This window comes from Brienomyrus brachyistius, chromosome 25 (genome assembly GCF_023856365.1).
Source record: "Brienomyrus brachyistius isolate T26 chromosome 25, BBRACH_0.4, whole genome shotgun sequence".
Taxonomy (NCBI): domain Eukaryota; kingdom Metazoa; phylum Chordata; class Actinopteri; order Osteoglossiformes; family Mormyridae; genus Brienomyrus; species Brienomyrus brachyistius.
Genome location: NC_064557.1, coordinates 1,583,600 through 1,590,799, shown reverse-complemented (window position 1 = coordinate 1,590,799; position 7,200 = coordinate 1,583,600). Strand labels below are relative to the sequence as shown.

The 7,200-nt window shown below is 51.2% G+C and overlaps 1 pseudogene; it reads right to left on the bottom strand.

The window, feature by feature from the left end:
- Nucleotides 1-447: 447 nt before the first annotated feature.
- Nucleotides 448-7,200, bottom strand: part of LOC125720482 (amyloid beta precursor protein binding family B member 2-like) — a 49,350-nt pseudogene continuing 42,597 nt past the window's right edge.

Genomic DNA, 7,200 nt, shown 5'->3' with positions numbered 1-7,200 from the left:
AAGAATTTACGATGGTCTGAATCGTATCCTTTCTTATGATCCATTTGCCTCAGCAAACTGGTGTATTCATAAATCTGCCTTCTCATCGCAGGGATTGTCTGACCACGTTCAGGGAGCTGGACGGCCTGTAAATGAACGCGGTGAGGGGTTCTTGGGTTCAGGCGGAGGACAGCGGAAGGCCGAGACTGCACACCGCCGGCCCCTTGCTAAGTGCACGGCTGAAGCGGCATTAGCTAGCTTAGCGCAAAGCCTTATGGTCCGTTTACGTGCCGAAATGTGCAGACGCCTGCCTGCACTCCACCACAGTGTACCAGAACAAGAAACCGTCCATTGTACAGCTCACGGTTTCATGCCGACGCTTCTTTCAATGATCGCAAAGCAAAGCCCCGCAGTCGTCAAGAAGTTCACTGCGCAGTGCGCCTGAGGAAAGACGACACGGAGCCGGGCTGGAGACAGTGTCAGATTTTAATATGCAGGTTATTCTCACGACAGATTACATGAATACGGTGTAAAACCTTGTAACACCAGAAGCTATTTTTCCGAAGTGTGTTTAAAGGTGAGTTTGGTCTCCTCGGTGTTGTTAGTTAGCTGCGTTAGACATTCGTGATGGGATACATCTTGGTGTCTCGGCGTCTTCTGGGATGGTATAAGCTGACGCAAAGTGTGGTGAGTATAGCAATTCACGTCTAAAATCTAACGTCCTCCTCAGACTTTTATCCTGCAGTTCACCTTCAGTTCGTGTCGCTCCGCACTGCTGCAAGGTGTCCTGCTAGACCACAGTTCCTTCTTAGTCAGAAAACAATGTACAAACATCACTATGACCATGCAACCTTGGCCGCAATTCCTTACTTGATGTGACCATGAAAAGATCTCCTTCGAAGGCTACAGTAAATCGGAGAGGCTGAAAGCAGTCTGGCTTCATGTGTTTGTTCACGAAAATTATAACATGACGTGCAGTTTAAGTGAACTGGACACTAAATCCAGATTTCAGGTTGAGTCTGATTTTCTACGCCTTAAAGAAGGAAAGACACCCGACAACTCCATCACACCCTCACGCCGGCCTGCCTGAAGCGCACCCCTCCCCCACCTCCGTACACACTAGGCCTGGGAGGTATTACAGTGATACACTATACTGCCGAATTTTAGGTAATTTTTGCAGAATTTCGCAGCATTTTTGTTCAGTGAAATTTATCTTGGGGAATAATGCCCCCCCAGTGAATTCACCAAGATGTCAAAATACCTGGGTAGCATTTCTTTTGAATATACCGCCAAAATACCATATACCACGGTATAATGTCTGGACGGAATGACGGCATGAAAAATTAGATACCTCCCAAGCCTTTTACACATCCTAACGCCCTCGTCATTGGTGTGAACATCCTTCTATTTGTATTTTGGTGCAGAGAAGATAACGTTTTACGGTAAAAAGACCGGCGTACGTCTGCTGGTTCAAAACAACACATACCGTGACGCGTTCTGGACGTGGTTGTCCTCGCGCCACCTGACCTCTTCCCTGTTACTGGGGATACTGGGATTTTTCCCATCTGCTGCAGAGTTGTGCTATTAGCTATCGAAACATCACATGGCTCATCAGTGTCGATTGACTATTCTGAGTGAGGCTAAGTGTACGACAAAACGGGACTAGCTGCCCAACAAAATAAAACCATTATACTCCAATATAAAAAAGAATAAATAAAATAAAAGTATCTGTTAAGTACATATTATCCTTAAGTTGTCCCAGGACATGCAAGGCAAAGTGTCTGCTTCGAAAACTGCTAGATCAATACAATGCATAGATAATGCTTGGAAACATCTAATTTTACAACAACGAATCGGCCTAAAGACATTAAAATAAAATAATTAGCATCAGTTTTTTTCCCCTTTCATTTTTGACTATCTACACCACATACTCCAGACTTTGGCCATAAGAGACAATGTCTTTCGAAAACAGATAAGAGAAAAAATAATAATAAAAAATAAAGAATAAAAAAAAAATAGCGTATAAAGGGATAAATATATGCAAAATGTTATATATAAATATGTACACAAGTGAATGACTCATATCACTTCTGCGTTTTTTCACACCCTCCCCCCCATGGACAGAAGGCTTCATGGCTGGTTCAACGCAAATGGGGTGGGGGGGGGCGTTTGGGCATGTGCAGGCGACAGACACGGGGGAATAACAGCCCCCGTTCGGTTCCTTTCTTCCTCCCCATTTAGTTTTCAGACGTACATCCCACCCACGGCGCCAAAGCTCCTGCGCTGATGCCACACCTGAAAGATCTGATCAAAGATCTGACCACCGCCACCCCAAAAATAAGTGGTATGGAACACAGCCGCCCAATATGTCAGCAGCAAAGCTCACTGACATCAGGTGTGCAAAGAAATCCAGAAAAGAAAACTGAGACAGGTACATAACACAAACTTAAATATGTATGAAACATTCATTCATCTGTCCAGTGACCCGTTCTGGCTGCGTTCTTCCCCTAGTGGTGTGTGGTGGGGGTTCCAGCACCCCTTGCTGTCCCCATGGCGACTCTGCAGGTCCCTCCAGTGTGGGGCCATTGTTTGTGCTGTTGCCAGACCGGGACCGGAGCGAATCCGCGGTTGACCGCCGTCCGCACCATCGCGGGCCTTTCCGTCTTTCACATGCACATTTTTTTTGGCAGATATTGGTAATATTCATGAGGACCAAACCATCTGGGTCAATGGAGGGGGGGGGAAACGACAAGCTGGAATATCGCTGTTTCCATAGCGACAGAGGAGGGGGGTCAAGGGATTCGGTCTCCGGCGAAGACTCCTCTTAGACCAACAGTGACATGGCACAGTAGACCATCGCGTTGGGGAGGGATTCGGAAAAATCCAGAACGTTGATCCAGGGCTGGACCGGAGGACGCCGTGCGGTGCTGGCGTGTCGATAAAACTGCAGATGTGCACGAACGTCAAGTGCGGCTGACTGGCATGGACTGCATAGCGGAGGCGTGGTCACGTGACAAAGGCGTGCTCCGGGGAGGCCGCAGGGCAGGGGGGACACGCTGGCAGGGGTCCTGGGGGCAGGCGCGGGTATAACAGCACTGGTACGTGTTGCTGGCTCTTCCACAGGTCGCTTCTTCAGTTGCTTCTTGTTTTTTTTTTGTTTTTTGTACTTTTTACTTATTCATCTTGCACTTTAGTGTAATGCACTGCAGGTATTTACATTATTATTGTATTCGTTATTATTATTATTATTATTATTGTCGTGCTTATTATCGCCGATTTCGCCGCCGATTACTGCGGCAGCTCCTGGATGGGCCTCTTCTGTTTCAAAGTGTCAATGAGGGACAGGACCCCCCTCTTCACGCTCGTGGACACGCGCCGCGTCACCGAGTCTGCAGGGGGCGACGCTGAGCAGGCCTTCTGTGAAGGAGGCCGGGCCACCAAGCACTTGTGGTACCGCAGCTGTGGTCAAGAAAGGACCGGGGGGGTGGGGGTGGGGGTGGGGGGGAGCAGGGAACACCATCAGAAGGTTTGTGGCTGCCACGTCGCCTGATTGGCTGAACCTGATCACATGTTTCCGGGTGGAACCAATAGCGACAACATAATGAGACGTGTGAGGGTTCTATTGTCTAGACACCCAGCTGGTTCCGACTCCTGAGTAGAACCAGGATCAGATATGACAGGTACCGCTTACACATCACAAAAGGGGGAAACCTTTACCGCTGGGATTCTCAGAAATGACACTATTACCGAGATCCCCTCACCCTAAACAGGAACATTCCGGAGCGTCCCTTACCATGCACGCCGCCTGCACCGCCTCCGACACGTTCCCCGCGTTGGGGTCGCACCAGAACACGTGGCACTCAAAATGCTGGTTCCCCGAGTCCATGATGAAGGCGAAGGTGTGCACGTCACGGCCCACGCCCATGAAGGAGAGGAAGCGAACGCGGCACTCCACAAGCACCTCCTCTTCCTCTTCCTGATTGGGCGGCAGGGACACACGGCACATCAGCGCCAAGGTGACGCTTAACACAGGCCTCATCCTCCGGGGGCATGTTCAATTCAGCCAGCAATCGCTACCGTGTATACAACCATTTCTCGGGCATTACTGTCCGCACCCAAGATCTCTGCAGTCAGCAGATTTTTCATTTAAATAATTTTTTCCGAAATTAATTTCTAGCATTATACAGCACATTTTACTTAAACGGCAGGCTCAGTATGTTCCAAGAATATATGCGAGAAAGTATCCTCTACACAAAGGCTAATTAACAGATAACTGCAGGTCGTGAAGAACAGCGAGGGGTACGATTAAGGATTTGCCTTAAATCACACGGTCTGAACTGCATCTCAGAGAGACACACGGGGTCTGGGGAGATGGGGGCACTTGCCTTCTCTTTGATGACAGTGACAGTAGCGTCGGCCACGTTCAGCATGACCGGCATCCAGTCGTCTTTTACGGAGGAGCCCAGGAGCCCATCTATGGCCCCATTGAGGATGTCCATCCCTGTAGGTGGAATTTCAGCATCAGTTAATTGGCCTTGACTCCGACATCAGGGGGCAGTACAGCTTGGATATGGGACGCAGATCTACTTTTCATCTCGGCCGGTGTACCACAGATGTGGGGGGAGTGTGTCCCCCTGCAGTGCACAAAAAGTAATATGAACGAAAAAATGCATGCAGCACAGTCCTCTGTGACAGATACATGACTTATTAATCGTGCTTCTCTTTGTACAAACAAAACAGATGGAGAAACATTTGTGGAACGGCGTGGGCGGGGCTTGCAGTGGGCATGGCTTGCAGTGGGTGGGGTGGGTGGGGTCTTGTGATGGGCGGGGCTTGCAGTGGGCGTGGCTTGCCGTGGGCGAGGCTTACCGATGGGCCTGGCCACGGGCAGCATGCCCAGGTAGAACACATGGAACTTCTGCACCAGCTCCGTCTTTGGGGTGGGAAACTCTGCTGAAGATACATGCATCAAAGCTGTGTGTTACTAACATTCCTGGATGGGCACCCTCACGCCCCACCCCCGCCCCCCAGGGCCGACCACAGCAATGCCTGCGGAAAAACGATTGATTCTTAAGAGAGAATCAAGTCCCGAGGGCTTGATTAGTTAAAACCCGACCATGGGAGCAGAGCTCAATGACGCCGGTGGATAAGACAACAAAGATTCCTTCGATCTAACAGTCATGCCCCCACCCAGCTAAGGGTGAGACCTCGGGAGGCGGAGGCTACCAATTCCCCCTCCCTGAACAAGGCCTGTCAGAATGTACTGGGGGGTGACCAGCGAACTGCAGTCGCATTTGGCTCCAAATCAAACATGAGTGACCAGCAGGGATGCGCAGATTCAAGGCTACACCTGGTTCATGAGTCCCAGGGGCTGCTTCTCTTTACTCCCGGGCCAGGAGCCGCCTCTCAGCTGCCCAGAAAACATCAAACAACCTGCACGTACGATTCCCCACATTCACCGAGTCTCTACACCAAGATCCGGTGTTGATAAGGAATACGTTTTCAGACAGGGGACCGGCTGTTTTACTCTTGTAACTGCCTGCTTTATGTTACTCCAGAGAGACGTAGCTGTACCAGACAATGAAAAGCGTCATTCATCACGCCGTAAGCACTGTAAAGGCCGTGTAGCGCATTACGGTCATTGCCATGTAAGGACTTATTTTACAAACGACATCATTAGCGGATTTGCTGCAGGATGCATGCAGGCTGCATCTTCACTGGTAGTGTACCGACACTGAATTAATGTGCACTTTCTTTAAACATTGCAATCTAAATGTAAAAAACAAACAATATATGCTACCAATATTCAACAGGGCAAAACAGATGCATTGCGCCCCCGCCTTCTCCCCCTTGGTGACCCCCCTACCTTGCAGGGGGGACGTCGGCCGTTGCTTGCATCCTGTCCAGAGCCGAGCCGCCTGTCGCCGCCTTGGAGTTCTTGCGTTCGGCCATAATCTGCACGGGGGAGACATGCAGCCAGGGTTAACATGTATGTGGGTGTGGGGGGTCAGAGCAGACCCCAATGTGACCGTGCCTGAGCCTGGGGCCCCCATGGCCAACTCGTGTCTCGCTGTCCCCAGAACAGACGGACGGTGAGGCTGGCTTCAGCCACACTGGACAGGGGATAAATCACGGATGCTATCGATCAAAATGTTTCCGTTGTCACTGTAAATCTGTACCCGTTGCTACTAGGAGGTATTAAAAAAACACCCCAAAAAGCAGACATACACGACCTTGGAGGGAGTGCGGTGCTGAAATTGCTATACGGCCTACGAGGTGGGGGACAAGGATGCTGCTTTAAGGGGGTCTCTCTTTCATGGGGAGCCCCCCCAGGCTGGTGCAGACGGAGGGGGGGGGCATGCATGGTAAAAGATGGACCTGTCCTGCTACTGCAGCAGATGTAAAAGCTATCATCTGAGGTGATTTGAAAAGGAAGGCCAAGCTTAGTGGGGGTGTCGTCTACACCTGATCACTATGCTAGTTCCTGTCGTCCCCCCTGTGTACAGCACTGAGATGCCAAATTGGATCATGTAGACAGTGCACACGGTCGCAGAGGGAAGGGCCGGGCCTTCAGGTTCCGGGCTGGACAAAGCTGCTCTGTTCATGGTCACTGCCCTAAAGGATTAGGGACGCTCAAGGGCGGATTCGCGGATCTCCAAACTCTCCGGCCCGACTGCCGCGAGCAGGACTCTTGCCTAAGATGGATCGCGAGCACCCTGATCCGGGGGGGTCCGAAATCCGAAGCCCACCCGGGCAGACCCCTGGGGACGGACCAGCACGTACCTTGGAGCAGATTTCGTGCAGACTGGTGGCGATGGCTTTGGCTGGGGTGTCACACCGGAACACATGACATTTTAGAATACGGGTGTCTCTGTCCCTGGCTACGTACGCGAAGTCCCTGGAGGGAGGAGAGAACACTCAGAGGAGGTGCTGTTAACTCCTGCGGCTCCCTTAAGCGCCTCCGGGCGGCAGACATGCCCTGGTGCATTGTGGGATGCCGGCTGTGTCAGCGGCTCTGACGCCTGGTGTCATGAGAGCGATGTCCTTGAGCTTTCGTGCCAGAGGTTGGCTCCCTGAGCACCATGTGATCTCCCTGAGTGATGGATTCCCTGCTCACTCTGCCGCAGATCATGAATAAATACAGGCGGCAAATAAAACACGCTCATCTGGGGGGGGGGGGGGGCAGACAGGAGACACGATGAGCTGCAGCAGGCTCTGCTA